We start from the raw sequence: 20,003 nt of genomic DNA, 5'->3' as shown, positions 1-20,003 counted from the left end.
CAGCTTAGTTTAAGGATTTCCTACTGATACAGGACTCGCCTGGTTTACGCTCCCCTCCCTCGCCTCATCGCCTGTGCAGTCCACTGCTCTCCCAGGTCCAGCTCACAAGCAACGCCTCAAATCCTTAAAATGGCCTCTTCTGTTTCTTATTATTTGCCACCGTTTTCTTGCTCGTTTAAATTCATGCATGCATTTAATATGTCTGTATGTCAAGGTAACATAACAGTGGGTTAAGGCGTTTGCTGCAGAGAACTGTGCTCAACCTGTGGGACGTGGGTGCAAGCACCAGAAGGGCCAACCCAGAATTTCATTTGCCTGAGGTCGATAAAATGAAAACCTAACGAGAGACCCATTTTCGAAGCATATTCCGTCGTAACTCAGTGTTCTGCTTATTGGCGTGACTATGACATCATTGCTTCTGGCAGCGCTGGGCCCATAGATGCATTAAAAGTAAGACGGGTTCTGGAGCCATCCTTTCTCTGATCTAGGAATGTATGTGTACAGAAGAGTACACACAGCACATCGGTGGTCCTGCAATACTGTAAACATGCAACTGGCCTATTTTATAAGACATGCCAAGCAGTGCCTTTTTAATCAACTATAACCTGGAGATTTACAGTGCACAAACAAAACTACATATATGTGCAGCGTCTTACACTGAAACCCATCGTATTTGAAAGTTGACACGGTGCATTATCGGCACCAAAGGCCCCCCTGTCATAATTCACACAACAGGAAAAACAAGTAGTCGGAAATAGGATGGATCTCCCGAGGAAAATAAAAATACACTTTCGGTTTTGTTTACTACAAAGAAAACAAGCGGCACTTCAACCAATCGCGAAAGCGATCGAATTGTAAAAAAAAACAAGCAGAACATAGACGATACCACGGCCGTCGCACTGACACATGAAAGGAAGCAGAAACCAGTCCTTCTGAAACGAGCAGTGGTGCGCGCCCGTAGACCCGAGCCCTAAAAACTCGAGACTGGTGCACGCGCGCCCAGCATCTGTCTTCCATTACCGCGGGCCCTGACAGCTAGTAATTGAAGAAATATGCCCTTCTGCTGCGCGTGTCCGCACGGAATATGCACCAGGCAGAGCAACTCTAACGCCTATGGCCTATTGCGTGCTGTCTTGTAAAAACACACGCATGCGAGGCCCAATTGCCATGCAGCTGCCAAAACAAACCAGCAAAAATCACGCGCTTTCTGGAATTCGGTAGGTACGATTTTCGAAGCCCTCAGAAAAGGACTCTTAAGCCACGCCCACTTCGTGGGACGTAGGCCGAGCCCTAAAAAGCACATTCCTTTGGAGCAGAATTTACAACTGTTTCTTTGCACAGGTTTACATCCACAGATTGCGTTGGGTAGTTTCCCTAACACTCTCTTGGAAATGACTGCACTTCTTGCCTCTTCAACTGCCAACTTTGTTGTTCTCGGCGATTTTAATATCCATCTTGAGGACACAGCCAATGCCACAGGAGTCGATCTGCTCGACGATCTCAGATCTTTTGGACTCAATTTGGCCAATTCGGGCGCGACCCACGAGAAGGGTCACCTGCTTGATCCCTTATTTTCTAACTTGGACCATCTTACTCCATCTCCGGCTCTTGCCCTACCTTGGACAGACCATTATTTGGTGTCCGCGTTATGGCAATTCGATAGCCGAGCTGCGATGGTCCCACGGGTTCACACCCTGGAGAGAGCTTGGTCGAGGCTCCCAGTTGACACCTGGGCGGCACACTTGGAGGCCACGCAGCCCTCTCAGGGAGCCAACCCGATAGTCGCTGACGCGAACTTCCACACCTGGCTCGTGGATTCTCTAGACACTCTCCTACCCAAAAAGAAACAACTTACGAGGGGGAAGAGAGTGGGCTCGGCACCTTGGTATTCATCAGAATTAAGAACTCTGAGGAAAGGATGTAAGAGGCTAGAGCGGTCCTGGAGGAGAGACTGGAGTGAGGCGAATCGTAAAGAATATCGTGCGGCCCTGAGCAGGTACAAATCCGCTATTCGGGTGGCAAAATCAGGATTCTTCGAAGAGCGCATTGGCTCTGCGGCCAACTCTTCCAAAGAGTCATTTAGGGTCATTAAGGAGCTACTCAATGCCCCCGACCCCCAGGTTTTCCACGAGGACCCTCGCAAAAAATGCACAGAACTGGCCTCGTATTTTAAAAGTAAAATCGACAACAGGCTGGCTTCCCTTCCCCGGCTAGGTGAGATCTCCTCTTTGGAGGACAATCCCAGCTCCCAACCTGAGTCACCATTGGCGGAGTTGGCTTCCCTTGGTCCAGTTACTAAGGAGGAAGTCCTGTCGGTGCTGGGATATATGAAGAGCGGCTCCCCGAAAGACCCAGCACCTATTAAATATCTTAAACAGGTGTCATCTTCTATCGTTGGCCCTGCTACGGACTTGATAAACCTGTCTCTCGCACATGGGGTGGTCCCCCCCAGTTGGAAAGGGGCGGTGGTTAAGGCTCTTTTGAAAAAGCCTAACCTTGACCCCGCCGATCTCGCCAACTTTCGGCCTATCTCTTTGCTGCCGGGTATCAGTAAGGTGGCTGAGAAGCTGGTGAATAGCCGCCTCTCCAACTTCTTGGAAGCCAATTCCCTCCTGGGCGACTCCCAAACGGGTTTTCGGCCCGGTCAGGGGACCGACACCGCCCTGCTGGCGGTCGTGGAGAATGCGAGGAGCATGCTGGATTCGGGGGGATCAGTGGCAGTGATCCTCCTGGACCTCAGCGCTGCTTTTGACACCGTGGACCATCAGGTGCTTCTCCAACGGCTGTCAGGGGTGGGGGTCACGGGTTTGGCCCTCAAATGGTTCGCCTCCTTCTTGGAAGGTCGTACATTTGAGGTGTGGGAAGGCCAGGAAAAATCATCTTCTACCCCTCTCCAGTGTGGTGTGCCACAGGGCTCTTCATTGAGCCCTACCCTATTCAACGTTTACATGGCCCCCCTGGAGAATGTGGTACGGCCGCTGGGTATCAAGATCATCAGTTACGCTGATGATACCCAGCTGGTGGTAGGCCTCTCCCAGCCGGCGCACCATCCCGACCGGCTGCACACGTGTCTTGAAAAGATCTACACGTGGATGTGCAGCTCAGCCCTAAAGTTAAATGGCTCCAAAACGGAACTGATGCTGCTGGGGTACTCCTCTCCATCTTTGCCCCCCAGCAGCTGGCCAGACTGTTTGGGACCGATGCCCCCCCCCAAGCAGGAGATCAAGAGCTTGGGGGTATGGCTGGAGCAGGACCTATCATTTAAAACCCATGCCAAAAAGACTGCTGGCGTGTGCTTTGGCCTGCTCCGTTCAGCCCAGAAGATTCTGCCCCTGCTCCCAGTGGCCACTCGAAGGCTTCTCATCCAGGGACTTATTATCTCGCGGCTGGATTTCAGCAATGCGCTTTTCCTGGGCGCACCCGAATCTACCCTGAGCAGACTGCAGCAAGTGCAGAACGCGGCTGCCAGGCTTTTGACGGGTCTCCCTAGGCGGCAATCTGCCCGCCCGGCGTTGAGGGCACTGCACTGGCTCCCTGTGAAGGACCGGGTGAAATTCAAGTCACTCTGCATCGCCCATAAAGTCCTTCACGGGGTGGGTCCACCTATTCTTGAGGAGATGGTTCAGCCCTATAAGGCCTCTCGTTCCCTCCGCTCTGACCACCAACATCTCCTTCAGGTTGGCAGGGTGAAAAAGGCAAGAACTGGGGGCAGAAGGTTTTCAATAAATGTGGCCTCCTTGTGGAACTCACTGCCCCTACAACTGCGCTCCGAAGCCAGTCTCTTCAGGTTTCGTAAACTTTTAAAAACTTTTTTGTTCTCTGTTTGATCCTTGCATTCTTGTAGCTGTGTTATGTTCTGATAAGCGCGGGGATGCCTATTGGTAACCAGGCGCTATACAAAACTCGGAATAATAATAATAATAATAATTTCGTGCTGCCACACAAACCTCAGCCTGCTACATTCCTTAATCATGCATGAAAATGACCTTCAATTACTACTATTTCTCTTCTTTATTTTGAATGCACATTTGCTTCCCTTTTGTGTATAAACGACTTTAAATCTCATGCCTAGCTATCTTCTCGTTTATCCCCGCCTGGTGATCACACCTGAGTCACTTATGTATCACAAAGAACTTGTGGTGAATGCATTGAATGGTTTCCTTTAGCATGCAGGACTAACCCCAATAACAAATGGACTGACTCTTAGCTTTAGACTTCGGGTAGCGGGCTACTTGCCATAACGCTGAACCGACGCATTAGGTGTAGCAAGTGCTATATAAACAGGGCCGGACTGGGAACCAAAACCGGCCCTGGCAAAGTGCTCGGCCGGCACCCCCATGGGGGGGTTGTGGGTACCACCGAGCTCTTTGCCGGGGCCGGTTTTCGTCCGATTTTGTTACAGGGCCGATTTTGCAGCTATGCTACTGAGAGAGCGCAATTTGGGAAAAATTGTAGCAGTGCACCATATTTACAAGCACCTTGTATTAGTCTAATAAACATTATGTAGGAGTGTTGAAATTATAGAGTGCAAATACATAAGAGTGTTTAACTAGAATAAGAATACATATATCAGTGTGAAAAACTAATGTAAAAGAGTGTAGAGATGTTAGAATGATGTTGAAATCCTATGTAATGTTGCTGTTGTAGAAGAAAATGTAATTCTGCTAAACGTAGAGATGTGTAGGCCACATGGCAGTTCACAGGAAATGAAAGATGCTGTTACACTTTCATGTGACATGGATTTTAATGTTATTGTAGTTCAAAGTATTGTTGATTATAGAACTGAAATATATGTTTTATAGAAGTGTTTCATATAATCATTGTGTGTAATAAGTTAGAATACTGTTTAGACAAATAAGTTAAAGGTTTGCAGAGTGCATAGGCCCGTTTCATGTAATTCTAATAGGCCTGAATAGAGAAAGTCATTCCTTTTGATCTGCATGTGCTCGTTAGAGAAAGGTCGTGTTAGGCACAAACTGTGGAGCCTGCTCGATGGTTTACGACTTAGAAGATACGGTGGAGGTCGGAATTTGGGGCCCACAGTACAAGTGTCTGTTTGCAGGTGCGAGGGGGTTTTAATCAAGAGAGTGATGAATAGACTTTTGTCTCGGGAACCAGGCACAGGCCTGGAGGAGTCTTCAGGAATTTCCTGGGGGGCACCGTCCTGCCGGAGAGGAGCCTGGGAAGCAAGGTCAACTCTAACGAAGGGTCCAGAGGAGTATCAGCACGGAACATACCAGAACCAACACCACGTGAGGGGCGTCTCTAAGGGGCGTTTCTATTGTAAATGTGATTTTGTATTAGGGACAGCACCCCTGGGTGGAGTTAAGGCAGATGGTCTGAGGAACCTAAGAGAGCGGATGGGTAGGCAGATAGGTTAACTGCGAAACCTCGATTCATAACGAAAACTAAGGGAAGTGTGTGATCTTCTTTGGAAGTCACCACGGCTGACACCTTTTTAGGTTAAGAACTTGTTAAGTAGGGATGTCACTTAGTCTAGTGTAGGGACAGTCTAATCTAAATTTTCCTTTCTGTAAATGACTCCCAAGCTACAGTTTGTGTCTATTCTTGCAACTTTGGTGATTCTTGAATTGGTTTTGGTGATATTCTTCTGCCGACTAAGAACATTTAGAAAATTCATGTTTGTATTGATACCCGTATATCTTTTAAACCTTATTTTGAGATGTTTGTATCTCCAGTTAACTTTGGCTTTGAAATAAACTTTTAAAACTTATTCTTAGTAAGTTGTTCTTTAGAGTGGTGTAAGTCCTTAACTGTTTGACCTAGTAGTGGATTGCCTTTTACTCTATGACAGGTACCAACGATTTAGTCGACCTGAATTGGGATCTAGATCTATAACAATAGACCAGAAATCCCGCGTTAACAGTTGGTAGCAGAGTGAGGATGGTTACCTTCTTGAGGAAGGTGATCTAGACTAGGTTAAGTTTACCCCAAGGTCCCTAGAGATCGAGAGGTGGCCTGCCGAAGAAGGTGCTGACGGTGCGAGAGAAAAGCAGCAGAATCGGACGAGAGTGAGTATAACAAGGGTCATGCGTTGACAGATTGCGGTGTTTTGTGTTGTATTTGTATTGTAATGTCTTGCGGAGTTGAGTGCCTGTAGTGTGATTGAGAGAGGGTTGTGAGCGCGCGCAACCTGGTAGACTGGTAAACTGGCAACCTGGGGAACGGGTGAACCGGTGAACTGGTGAAAATCTTAAGTTCGGGATAGAGCTTAAGTGGTTCGGGTGTATCGAACATCCAGAGTAGTTGTCGACCAGAGTAAGGGGGTCATGAGGTACCATTGATCGCCCGCAGGACCGAGATAAGGGGAATGCAAGAGTGAGTGTGTGGGTAACGGACGCAGGTCGAAAGTTACCGTGTGCAAGTAACCTATCAGAGAAGGCGATTGTCTAGACGTGAACGGAAAGACATTTCGTCAGTTAAGGCGACAATTACAGTTAGACTGTGGGTGTACAGTCAAGGAAAGTGATCGCTTGGTCGGAAGTAATCATTTTTCAGAGTATGAATGGGACGCATGCATGACCGCGGAGACGAGCTGAGAAAGGAGGGGAACTGCTGCGAAGGGGGAGAGTGACGTCAGCTAGAGCCGCGCTGTGATAGGGCGGTTGGTGTGACGTCAGCTAGAGCCGCGCTGGGATAGGGCGGTTGGTGTGACGTCGGCGAGAAGCCGCGCTCTGATAGGCCGGTTAGCGAGAACCGCGCTGAGATTGGTGGATTGTCATCAGGAAGTAAACGAACGCGGAGAAAATAGAAATTTCGTAGGTTTTGAACATGAAGTGTTTTAAATGTTTGAGAGGGATTTTTAAGAGAAAAAGAAGAGAATCTTATTACGGGGAAGAGGCACCGCCAGAGGGTACACCAGCACACTATATGGCAACGAATGTTGGGTTGCATACTATACTGTGGCTCGGTACTTGGAGTAAGATTACAGAAGGGAATGAGGAACTGACTTTTCCGAAATACGGAACTTTTAGACTAGAAGTGTTACATCAGCTGAAAGCAGTCATGTCCTCACTGAGACCTTTGCCTAGACCAACATAGTTTGAGGCCCTTAACGCTTGGATTAGGGCGGCGCACGACAGGAGTCAGAACAGACGCCAGGAAAGGGTAAGGCGATCAGTAAGGGCAGTGCAAGATGCCAAATGGGATGAGGAAGCCAAGAAATGGAGGGTACAGACGATTGAAGTAGATAAGTTGTACCCCATGAGAGAGGTTACAGGAGGAAAGAAACCCATAGAAGAGGATGATGAGAGCGAGTCGGAGGACGGCCTAATAAATAGGTTGTTGATAGATAGACCGCCTCCGGCCAATAGGGAGATAGAAAGTACTGAGCTCCCAAGGAAAGATGGGGTTGACATAGAAGGGTATAGGCCACTCCCTATAGCGGATTGGGTACCTGCCAAAGATGAAGGGTCACCTCAACATGGTACTGTACAGAAGGTAGTCGGAAGGGTTGCAGTGCAGAAGATGCCAGCAACCGAGAGGGTTGAGTCTTATGAATTGCCAGATGCTCTTCAAGTACCCGTTACCATAGGTCCTATACGGTCGATTTATCACCCAGAGAAAGGGAAAGAGGAAGAACAGGTCCAGCTAGACAGAGAAAGAGTAGAGATGGAAAGAAGGAATAACACGACAAATGCCTGGAGGCAATTGCCAGGACCGATAACGTGGAGCACCCCATTGGATTCAGCAGTGGGTCCCGTAACAGAGCAGGGGGGTCAGAGAGGACCGATGGACCCGAGGGGACCACGGCCGTAATCCTATAAAGAGTTGAGGGTTGACTTGAGAGAATGGGATAGGTCCATGGAAGCACCGAGCAACAGGTCAAGAGCAGAAGCTGAATGGGGAAGTCGAGGAAAAGGGACATTATCTCACTGCGGGGCTAGCGAAAGCAGTCAGGAGTGGGATGGTAAAAGTCAGGAGAGTAGAGGAGTTACACGTCTTATCGACGGAGGGAATGGGCAGGAGCAAAGAGGCAGAAGTACGGAGTGTGGGGAGACATCTCGTCTCATTCAAAGTGAGGGAGACCAAAGGACACAAGAGTACAGGGATAGGTTTAAGTGCACTCACCACGCACCTGGTGATAACGTACAGCACTGGAGTCGGGGGAGCATAGGGAACAGTGAAGGATCTTGCCATGTGTCGAGTGATCAGAGACCACCGGCAAATGGTGAAGAAATGGGGAATAACGGAATGCCTTACCATGCACCTAGAGAAACCAGGCAGGATGGGAATTGTGGGACTATGGGAAATAGGAAAGTGTTTCACTATACACCCAGAGAGAATGGAACTGCATGGGACCTGGAGAGATGGGAGCATGGGAGGACTCCCCATAACACGCCTGAGCCCAGACGTAGGACTCAGAGCTGTGATGGGAGAGATGTAAATGGACTCTCTAGAGATGGCATACTGAAAGCTGTGGTGAAAGCTAAAAGACTCGATGTGACCAGCTTAAAATCTGACCTGGATGATATAATAGATGGCTCGTTATCTTTAGAAAGGATTGACTTGTACGAACAAGATGAGCTGCTGTTTATAGCAAAGGATATCACTCGAAAGGCAAGAGCAACTCATGAGAAACTGTCTGAACTGGCAGACAGGTATATGATAGATTTGTCCAGAACCAAGGCATTGCAGGGTAACCATAGGTTGCAATTTTCAGATCAGGACTTAGATGAGAGGAGGACGACTGGATTAAAAACACACATAAGAGAACTGATCACAGGAATAAGAGCATGGAGAGATCTGGACAAATGGGAAGAGAGGTGGTCCAAAAAGGGAACTGTTAGGCGGAGCGTGAATGCGATGTCTCCGGAGGGAAGGCTAATGCAGATGGAGGCATTCCCTTTGCGAGAAATAGCGAATGGGAGTTATGTGCACGTGCCCTGGAGTAGAGGAGATTTAGCTGCATTTACCAACTCATTTCCGAAGTTAAGGGAGAACCCTGTATAGTGGTACAAGCAGGTAGAGAGGTTTGTGAAGATCTCAAAGGTATTGTGGATTGATTTGAACACCTTGTTTGACATTGTGGTCCCAGGAGACTTGTGGATAGCATGCAAGGTTAGTGTCGAATGGCCAACTGCAGAACCAGAAAGGGATACTCGTACTAATGGACCGTCAGAAAGTGTAATGTTAAAATATGAAAGGGTGATGACTTGGCTGAAAGAGAAGGTGCCACCACAAGATATAGACTGGGTAAAAATAGACCGAACAAGACAGGAACCCAAGGAGACAGTTCATGAGTACTATGAGCGATTGCTGAAAGAATTCAAACAATACAGTGGACTAGATGTAATGGATCCCAAGGATATAGGACAGTTTGTATCAAAGTTCGTTTTGGGGTTGAGACCTGATATTTGTTTGATGATTCAGCAACACTAAATTTGTTGGCAAAACAAACCATTGGATGAAATTTTGAGATACGCAAGGTATTGCAGTGATGAAATAGATTCCAAAGCAAAGAAATTAAAGGAGAAACTGATGATGGTGCAGATGCAGTCAGCTGGAAAGGGCGGACAGCAGCAACAGGGAACAGGGACAATGGGACGGAAATCAAATAGTCAGAATAAGAACAACGAGGAGAGTCTGAGACCTAGAATAAATTTTGCTACATTGAAAAAAACGACAAAGTGCCACCAGTGTCACCAGGTGGGACATTGGAGACGTGAGTGTCCCTAAAACCCTGAAAACGGAGAATTAGAAGTAGAGGAGGAAGTTCAAGAGGTCCCAGTTCTAGGGGTGACCATGTCAAGAAGTAATGTGGCCAAAGGGGGGACTTCGGCTCCACGAGCTCAGTTCCCGCAGCCACCAAGGATTACGACAGGGGGAAAGATTCATCGACAAATGCCTCTTTTTATAGACGAAGGAGAGTGTTACTACGTTGATCCATTGACGGGACAACGTGTAAGTAGAGAAGGGGACTGTACCCTCGGGGCAGTTCTAGAGGTGGATCAAAGAGGACCGTTTGTTGAGGCTGAAGTGGCAGGGTGTCCTACAACATTCTTGGTGGATACCGGAGCTACTCGATCAACTTTGAGATCGGCAGTGGTTCCAGATTTACCAATGTCGGGGGAAACAATTCAAGTGGTAGGAGTAGCAAATAGGAAAATGACTAGCCCTTTGACGGAACCAGTGTCAGTGAAAATAGGAAACTACACCAATGAACACCAGTTTGTAGTATGTGATTCAAGTCCTGTGTGTCTGTTAGGAAGGGATTTATTGTGCAAACTGAACTGCACAATATACTGCACACCTCAGGGAGTGGAGGTACAGACTACAGACGATGATGCTACCTTTAAAGTTACAAATTCGAGAACATGCATAGAACTGTATCCTACCCTGACTGTGGAGGATCTTCCTTGGGACTTACGAGATGCAGTGGCATCAGAGGTATGGGATTTTACTGGAGAAGAGATAGGATTGATCAAAGGGGTAGAACCAGTGAAGATCATGGTAAAACCAAATGTTGAATATCCTAGAACGCCTCAGTACAAACTGACCCCGGAGACGATTGCAGGAATAAAACCTGTAATTGACTCTATGATTCAACAGGGAATACTGAAGGAGATCATGAGTAGTCCATGCAACTCCCCGATTATGGGTTTGCAAAAACCTAGTGGGAAATTCAGGATAGTACAAGATCTTCGAAAGATTAATAACATCGTTGTTTCATGTTGTCCAGTGGTACCGAATCCATCAGTGATATTGTTTCAGATACCATTCCAAGCTGAGTGGTTCACAGTGATAGACCTTTGTCAGGCTTTCTTTTCAATTCCATTAGATGAGGAGAGCCAGTACCTTTTTGCTTTTAAACTGGAAAATCGCGTTTTAACATGGTGTCGTATCCCACAAGGGTATACAGAAAGCCCATCGATTTTCAACCAGTTGTTGAAGAAAAATCTTGAAAGTCTAGTACTGCCACAGAACTCGGTTCTGGTCCAGTACATAGACGACCTACTTGTTGCGTCAGGAACAGAAGAAGCTTGTAAGATAGATACCATCGCCTTGCTGAACCATTTGGCTGAAAATGGACACAAGGTGTCTCCGAACAAATTGCAGTACTGTCTGACAGAGGTACAGTACTTGGGTCACCGAATAGAAAAAGGAAAGCGCAAGGTGTCACCAGATAGGATAGAGGTGATAATGAAGATGAACGCGCCTACGACACAGAGAGAAGTCAGGATGTTCCTAGGAATGGTTGGTTATTGCCGACAGTGGATAGCTAACTTTTCACTGAAAGCAAAACCCTTACAAAAACTGACGCACAAGGAGGTGAGTGATCCGGTACCATGGGACAAAGATTGTTTGATGGCGTTCCTACAGCTGAGAGAGGATTTGTGCCGTGCTCCAGCCTTAGGAATGCCAGATTATGAGAAACCATTTTCACTTTACTGCAGCGAAAGAGAGGGTTGTGCTTTGTCAGTGTTAGTACAAACTCATGGAAATGCCCGTAGACCAGTTGCATACTTCTCGGCTACTTTAGATCCGGTAGCCGCAGCGTTGCCCGGATGTCTCAAATCCGTTGCTGCAACAGGTGTCAGCATTGAGAGGTGTGAGAACATTGTGATGGGACATCAATTAGTGGTGTATGTACCACATTCTGTATAACTGCTAATGACCAGGACCAAGACACAGCACTTGACCAATAGTAGGCTCACGCGCTACGAGCAAGTTATTCTTGCTGCGGAGAACGTGACCCTTAAGAGGTGCTCTGTTTTGAATCCTGCCAAATTGATGCCACTTCCTAATGATATAGAAGGCGAAGAATGTGAAGATCACGATTGCCTTGATGTGACCGAACTATGCACGAAGCCAAGACCAGATATTGTGGATGAGCCGTTGACTGACCCTGATGAAATTTTCTTTGTCGATGGCTCATGTTTAAGAGATGATACTGGTCGGTTGAGAGCAGCTTATGCTGTTTGCACCATTACTGGAGTTGTGGAAGCCGCTTGCCTGGAAGGAGTACACTCCGCTCAGGTAGCAGAAATCATTGCATTGACACGTGCCTGTATAGCAGGTAGCAAAATTAGAGTCACCATTTATACCGATAGCCAATATGGTTTCGGTGTAGTTCATGACTTTGGGCAATTGTGGTCTCAGAGAGGTTACATGACCTCCTCTGGTTCGCCTATTCGAAATGGAGAATTCGTGCGACTGCTGTTAGAAGCATTACAAGGTCCAGCTGCAATTGCAATTGTCAAGTGTGTAGCCCACACCAAAAATACAGATTTTGTGTCACAAGGTAATAGATATGCGGATGAAGTTGCCCGCTACTGTGCGGAGCAAGGATATTCTTTCACGGAGGTGGAAGTAGGTGGGGCTCAGGAAAGGACCGAGTTAAACATGATGCTAGAAACAGTTGATACTTGGGAGGATTTAAAAAACATGCAAGAGAATGCACCTGAATCTGAGAAGAAGGCATGGGAAACAGCAGGTTGTGTGAAAAGTGAAATGGATTTTTGGGTTTCAGCAGATGGAAGGGCAGTATTACCTGAGGAATTAGTGAGTCCAATGGCACGACAGATACATGGTCCAGTACACTTAGGAGGAGATGCCATGCTGCGGGTATTTAGGCAGACGTGGTATTGCCCTAAGTTTAGGATTGCAGCAGAAGCAGTCTGTAGGAGATGCGTTACTTGTCAGCAACTGAACGTAGGGAAAAGAACACCAGTTACAATGAGTCACATTGGGAGGTCTGGGGAGCCTTTCAGCAGAATGCAATTAGATTTTATAGAGATGCCAAAAAGCAACCGCCTCAGGTATGTTCTGGTGGTTGTATGCATATTTTCCAGATGGGTCGAAGCATACCCTACACGCAGGTGCGATACACTCACAGTAGCAAAGTTGTTGCTTAGAGAGTTGATCCCGCGCTTCGGGGTGCCGACCTCCCTGGAATCGGATCGAGGAACTCATTTCAACAGTGAAGTTGTGAAGATGCTTTGCTCTGCGTTGAACATTGATCAGAAGTTGCACTGTAGCTATCGACCAGAGGCTTCAGGTATCGTGGAGCAGATCAATGGCACTTTGAAGTCCCGAATAACCAAAGTATGTTCATCGACTTCCTTAAGTTGGCCTGATGCTCTGCCCTTGGTACTCATGAGTATGCGTAGCACACCAGACAGGAGGACAGGTCTCTCTCCACACGAAGTTTTAATGGGGAGGGCAATGAGACTTCCGTCTGTACCGACTACAGCTTTGTTGAATATTACAGATGACCTGATCCTGGATTACTGCAAGGGACTGTCTGACGCCATTCATTCTGTGTCTCTTCAGGTGCAGGCCGCTGAAGTTCCATCTTCAAGAGACCTATGTCACGACTTGTGCCCAGGTGACTGGATCCTATTGAAGAAGCACGTCCGGAAGAACTGCCTAGACGTGCGTTGGAAGGGGCCCTACCAGGTCATATTGACAACGAATACTGCCGTGAAGTGTGGAGGGCTGCCAAACTGGATCCACGCTTCCCATACTCGAAGAGTTCCAGCACCCCTGGAAGAAACAGCTCCTCTCGCAGATGAGAATCCAGCTGTGGATGGCGAACCACTAGAGGGGATCAGTCAAGCTGTGGGGGTGTCGGAAGAAGTTGGGAGCGCTACAGATCCAGAAGAAGAAAGACAGGACGACAGTGAAACTGAAGTTGCCACAGAAAGGGAAAGTTGCTGTGAATACGGCTCAGACTCAGAACAAGTCCAGAGTGATCAAGAACTGAGTGAGAGGACAAGATACAGGAGAACAAGGCGTGGAGAAGCTAGTTGGCCTGAAAGAAGAAAGAGGCCGAGCTTGAAGTCAACTCCAGAGAGAACTCTTGCTCCTATATCTGAAGACTCGGATCTGGACGAAAGTGCACAAGGACAGGAATAGGAAGGTCCGAGAAGATCGAGGAGAGTGCGAGTGCCTTGCAGAAGATACGCTACTCCTGAGTGGACCTACCTCGCTGCAGATGTCCAGTGTACAGGGATCTGGGAGGGTGAGGGAAGTGACCCTGACCAGTACTGACCCCATCATAACAGTGGAAATAGTGTTGCTGATACCGGGAGTGGAGGTCGAAGGGTTGCTGACACTCAATATCCCCTATCCTCCTTATCTGAGCGGAATAAGAGACATGATTTTTAACAGAATAGATTTCCCGACTTGTTGTCCAAGGAGGTCAATACTTGGGGAGGTCATTCTTCGTTTGGAAATATTAGAGTGTGTGATTAGAGTCGCTGGATCACGTATAATTCTGGATTGCTAAAGGACTTTGTAAAGACTTTGTAAATAAACAGATTGAGAGATAACCTAGCGCCGAGTGGAAGAAGAGATTTAGGGACTTCCATATAGAGGACGGAGAAGGGCTAGGGTTGTCTGTTGCTATGGAACTCAAAGACTGATCTTGCGGAAGGGATTATCAGCTTCCAGGTGTGGTTCGGAAAGACTGAAGAAGCAAAGAAAAGAGACTTTGTGTTGTGAAAGAAAAGCAGAACTACACTGTCTTGAGATTATGGAGGTTGGCAACCCGAACCGCAGGACAAAATGCATAGTAGGCACACTTTTAGTGGGAGTGATTTTTCTTATAGTTTTAGTGGTTACTATATCCTATGTAGTGGGACATGAAAATGAAGAGAAAGCAACAAAGGAAGCAAAAATTATATCGATACAGAAACCTACAACTGCTGGTCAAAAGGGGAACAATACAGAGAAAGATAAAGCTTTACTAGCAGCTGAGACTCGTAGGTTAAATGTAGATGAATCGCAGGGAAACTTTAAATCAAATGCATATGCTTTATTGCTTTATGAATATGTTGATGCTATGGAGGCTAAAAATTGTTATGTGTGCATGAAATTGCCAGCCTCTGTAGACGAAGGTATTAGATATCATCATCTTCCATTGACTTATGGAATCACATGTAGTTTATTGCTGAGCATATTTTATGAACGTGATGGTTTTGAGTACTATTTTTCAAACTTTGATTCTGTGTTACCAGAAGTGCCAAACTACAAGCATTTAAATAAGTGGGATTATTATAAGAGTGAAGACAGATTACAGAAATTTTTCCTTCCTTGGAAAACGTTGGATACTTCACATGCCCGAAGAAATAATTTGACTTGTAAAAGTGTCAGAAATTGAGAAAAAGTTTGTAGGACAGGTGGATGATCGGTATAGGAGACAGAAGATTTTAAAATCTTCAGGTCAATGGAAAACAGATTGGACCGAGGAAGAAAGGTCACACCAACGAAAGGGTAGCAATGGTCCAATAGCTTTAGATCGAGAGAAAAAGGGGAAACTGTGTATACATAGGGGTGAAACCTATTAGGAAAATGTGTTTGTGGGAGAAGTAAGTTGTGAACATGCTTTCCAACTAGAATATTACTCTAAAGACTTCTTGAAGGAAATGCAGGTGATTCCAAATGTATATTTTGTATGTGGAAGAAATGCATATGTGAAACTACCGGATAATTGGTATGGATCATGTTATTTGGCAATTGTCTTCCCCAAAATATACCATGCTAAGGATTTAGAAATCATCGAGGGAGGAACACAAGCTAGAGGAAGAAGAGATGTCAGCACTGAGGAGGTAGTTGGAGATGTATTTGGTGCTGCATTTCCTCTTGTGGGGATAATACTGAATGACATTAAGATTAGAAGATTGGAAACAGTTGTAGATAGGTTGTCCGCCAGTACTGCTAGATCATTAATGCTGGTGGAGGGAGAGATGCAATCGATAAGGGCAATGGTTCTTCAGAACCGACTTGCTCTAGACGTTCTGTTAGCCAAAGAGGGAGGAGTCTGTAAGGCTTTGAAGGTCCAGAAATGTTGCACTTACATTCCAGACAATTCAAAACCTCTAGAGAAGTACATACAGAACATTACTGAAATTCATCATGAGATTGAGGATTTGATGCAGGTAAACGTATGGGAAAAAGTAGGTAAAGGAATGGGTAAAGTTGGAGGTTGGTTTGCCAACCTAGGAAAGAGTTTCATTTGGTACATACTGAAACCCATCATCATAATAGTGATTTGTGTAATCACATTGTGGGGATTGGTGAGACTGTACAAATGGTATAGATCAAATAGGTTGCAGAGATCTATGAGAGAGCAGGAGAGGAGATTAGCCACGATGCAGGATAATCAGTACAGGAGTCTGAGAGCTCTAGAGATGATGAAACGAGGGAGTACTGCAACGACTTCAGTTTGACTCAGTTCTTACCTCAGAGATGGTGTTGTGATGGTGATGACTACTAAAAGTCATCAAAGGGGGGACTGAGAGAGCGCAATTTGGGAAAAATTGTAGAAGTGCACCATATTTACAAGCACGTTGTATTAGTCTGGTAAACATTATGTAGGAGTGTTGAATTTATAGAGTGCAAATACATAAGAGTGTTTAACTAGAATAAGAATACATATATCAGTGTGAAAAACTAATGTAAAAGAGTGTAGAGATGTTAGAATGATGTTGAAATCCTATGTTATGTTGCTGTTGTAGAAGAAAATGTAATTCTGCTAAACGTAGAGATGTGTAGGCCACATGGCAGTTCACAGGAAATGAAAGATGCTGTTACACTTTCATGTGACATGGATTTTAATGTTATTGTAGTTCAAAGTATTGTTGATTATAGAACTGAAATATATGTTTTATAGAAGTGTTTCATATAATCATTGTGTGTAATAAGTTAGAATACTGTTTATCCAAATAAGTTAAAGGTTTGCAGAGTGCATAGGCCCGTTTCATGTAATTCTAATAGGCCTGAATAGAGAAAGTCATTCCTTTTGATCTGCATGTGCTCGTTAGAGAAAGGTCGTGTTAGGCACAAACTGTGGAGCCTGCTCGATGGTTTACGACTTAGAAGATACGGTGGAGGTCGGAATTTGGGGCCCACAGTACAAGTGTCTGTTTGCAGGTGCGAGGGGGTTTTAATCAAGAGAGTGATGAATAGACTTTTGTCTCGGGAACCAGGCACAGGCCTGGAGGAGTCTTCAGGAATTTCCTGGGGGGGCACCGTCCTGCCGGAGAGGAGCCTGGGAAGCAAGGTCAACTCTAACGAAGGGTCCAGAGGAGTATCAGCACGGAACATACCAGAACCAAGACCACGTGAGGGGCGTCTCTAAGGGGCGTTTCTATTGTAAATGTGATTTTGTATTAGGGACAGCACCCCTGGGTGGAGTTAAGGCAGATGGTCTGAGGAACCTAAGAGAGCGGATGGGTAGGCAGATAGGTTAACTGCGAAACCTCGATTCATAACGAAGACTAAGGGAAGTGTGTGATCTTCTTTGGAAGTCACCACGGCTGACACCTTTTTAGGTTAAGAACTTGTTAAGTAGGGATGTCACTTAGTCTAGTGTAGGGACAGTCTAATCTAAATTTTCCTTTCTGTAAATGACTCCCAAGCTACAGCTTGTGTCTATTCTTGCAAGTTTGGTGATTCTTGAATTGGTTTTGGTGATATTCTTCTGCCGACTAAGAACATTTAGAAAATTCATGTTTGTATTGATACCCGTATATCTTTTAAACCTTATTTTGAGATGTTTGTATCTCCAGTTAACTTTGGCTTTGAAATAAACTTTTAAAACTTATTCTTAGTAAGTGGTTCTTTAGAGTGGTGTAAGTCCTTAACTGTTTGACCTAGTAGTGGATTGCCTTTTACTCTATGACAGGTACCAACGATTTAGTCGACCTGAATTGGGATCTAGATCTATAACAATAGACCAGAAATCCCGCGTTAACACTGCTAAAACGGTCCTGTTACAAAAACGGCCCTCAGGGGCCCAAAACCGGCCCCCACCCTTGCGGCGCACGGGGGGATTGCCCGGTGCCCGCTACAGCCAGTTCGGCCCTGTATATAAATGCAATTTCAATGCTGCAAGTGTATGCAGGTGGACTGGCACTGCTTGGTAGCCATTCCTAGTCTCCTCCTGCAGACCCCTAACATGGGCACGTCCCGGCCACACTGTCACACCTTCTGCACCCAGCAATGAACCCGGCATGTCACCCTCCCACCCCCTGCACAGGAGAGTAGCAGCTGCTTGAAATCTGACTGCAGGAAATGCCTCCCACAGGTCATACTGACAAAGGAAATTGCCATCAGTCAAGGCTGTCAGGTTTAACTTTGTCTCAGGCAAAGCCGCCATTTTGTGTGAAAAGGTAAAAAACCTTGTTCAACACTTGCTTCATGATGCACCTCACTGATGAGGCCCAGTAATGCTGCAACATGTCTTGTTATCCTTGTGTTACTCTTTAAAGGCAGTGTGTGCCCGGGCTCAGGCTCGACTGCTCCTTTTCGGGCACGGCCAAGGAAGATTTTTGACTGATTGGTCTCCTACTGTATTGGCACAGGTGAGCTAAAAACGATGAAATGAAATGCATTCAAAATAATTACAGGTAGTTCAAAATAATCCAAGTATTTCCATGCACCAGTTTTCTTCTGCCTTTTAGAGCTTGGGGCTTACATCAAGAATGGCCCAGTGCTTTTGGGTGGTAAGACATCAGTAGGAGACCGAGCAGAGCTGCACGGTGTGAGCTAGATAGAGAGGTTTATGCTGGGGGAATCACTGTCCGGTTTTGCAAACACATAAGTTCGTTTTTTAGGTCAAACTTTTAAACTCCAGTGAGAGAAAATAGCCACCATGACTACCTCAGTCCAAACTGACCGATGCATGGCGTCTTACACCTGTAGAGTTCTGATTCGGATGGCTGGCCTTTGCATGACTAACTAACTCCTGTTTTGGTTTGGCGCCGGCATCACGCTGTGACCCGGACTTCGGTTCATTGACGTTATTCCTAACAATACACATTTAAGACTCATAGCTCCCCCCTGGTGTGGGCGTGCATTGTTCATGCACTGTAGTTATAGCTGCCTACAAAACTGTCGGGCAGCAAGGTCATCTAGGGGCCAGATGTAGGACCATTCCACTTTGCAAGTTGCAAATTGCGACGTTTTGAGACTCGCAATTTGCGACTCGCAAAATGGAATGTACAACAGTGTCTCAGACACTGTTTGCAGTTCCCACATGGGTCACAAGGGACCCGCCTCATTAATATTCATGAGGCATGGTCACAAATTGCGACCCATTGGAAAGGGCCCGCACTCACAGGGAGGGTGGCCTGCTGGGGTCAGCAAACCACCATGTCTGTGACTGCTATTTCAATATAGCCTTTTTGTTTTTCAAAATGTAGCCGGTTTTCCTCAAAGGAAAGCGGCATGTGTTTCAAAAAGAAAAATGAAAGTTTCAGTTTCAATTTTTGAGAGCAGGCAGTGGTCCGTGGGATCACTGCCTGCTCTTAAAAAAGAATTGCACCCACATTCGCAAAGCGGAAGGGGTCTCTTGGGGACCTCTTTTGATTTGTGACTGGTCTACCACCAACTTTCCATTGGCGGTAAAATGCAAATGTTTTGCAACCGCATTTCAGTCGCGAAACATTCAGGAATGTCACTGCGAGTCGCTATGAGGAAGGAACACCCTTGGCTTGCCCCTTCCTAATAGCGAGCCACAAACCCTATTTTGCAAGTTGGGAATAGTTTACCAAATCGCAAAATAGGGTTTTTACATGCTACAGACTTATCCAGCGGTCGCAAATGGCCCGTTTGCCGATTGCAATCGCTAAAAACGATCGTACATGTGTCCCCCTAGTGATAAAAAAGGTGATAGGAACGAGGTACGAGTCAAGGATCTAGCGTGTGCATACGTACATTAGAAGGGGGACTACAGCACCCAGATTTCTGAAAACATATCTGAGTGAGAACTGAATTGAATAGTGAAGCAAGTCCCCAGAGCAAAGAACAACCAACTTCACTCCAGGGGGTTGTCTGTTTTCTCTCTAAATGTATTATTTCAAAATCATAGCCAAACTATTAACTTCACTGTACAATTTGCCAAATGTATTGGCTAAATGTCTTTGCTTATATAAACTGGATGATTTTTTCTGTTTCTTCGGGCCCAGGAACAGCACCCAGGAGCATTGCTGCAGTAAAATAAGCACGTGCCTTCAAGAAAATGTTGTTTTTCT

Source organism: Lissotriton helveticus, chromosome 5_1 (genome assembly GCF_964261635.1).
Source record: "Lissotriton helveticus chromosome 5_1, aLisHel1.1, whole genome shotgun sequence".
NCBI classification, from domain to species: Eukaryota; Metazoa; Chordata; class Amphibia; order Caudata; family Salamandridae; genus Lissotriton; species Lissotriton helveticus.
The sequence above is the reverse complement of the archived record's forward strand: the minus strand, read 5'-3'. Positions refer to the sequence as shown.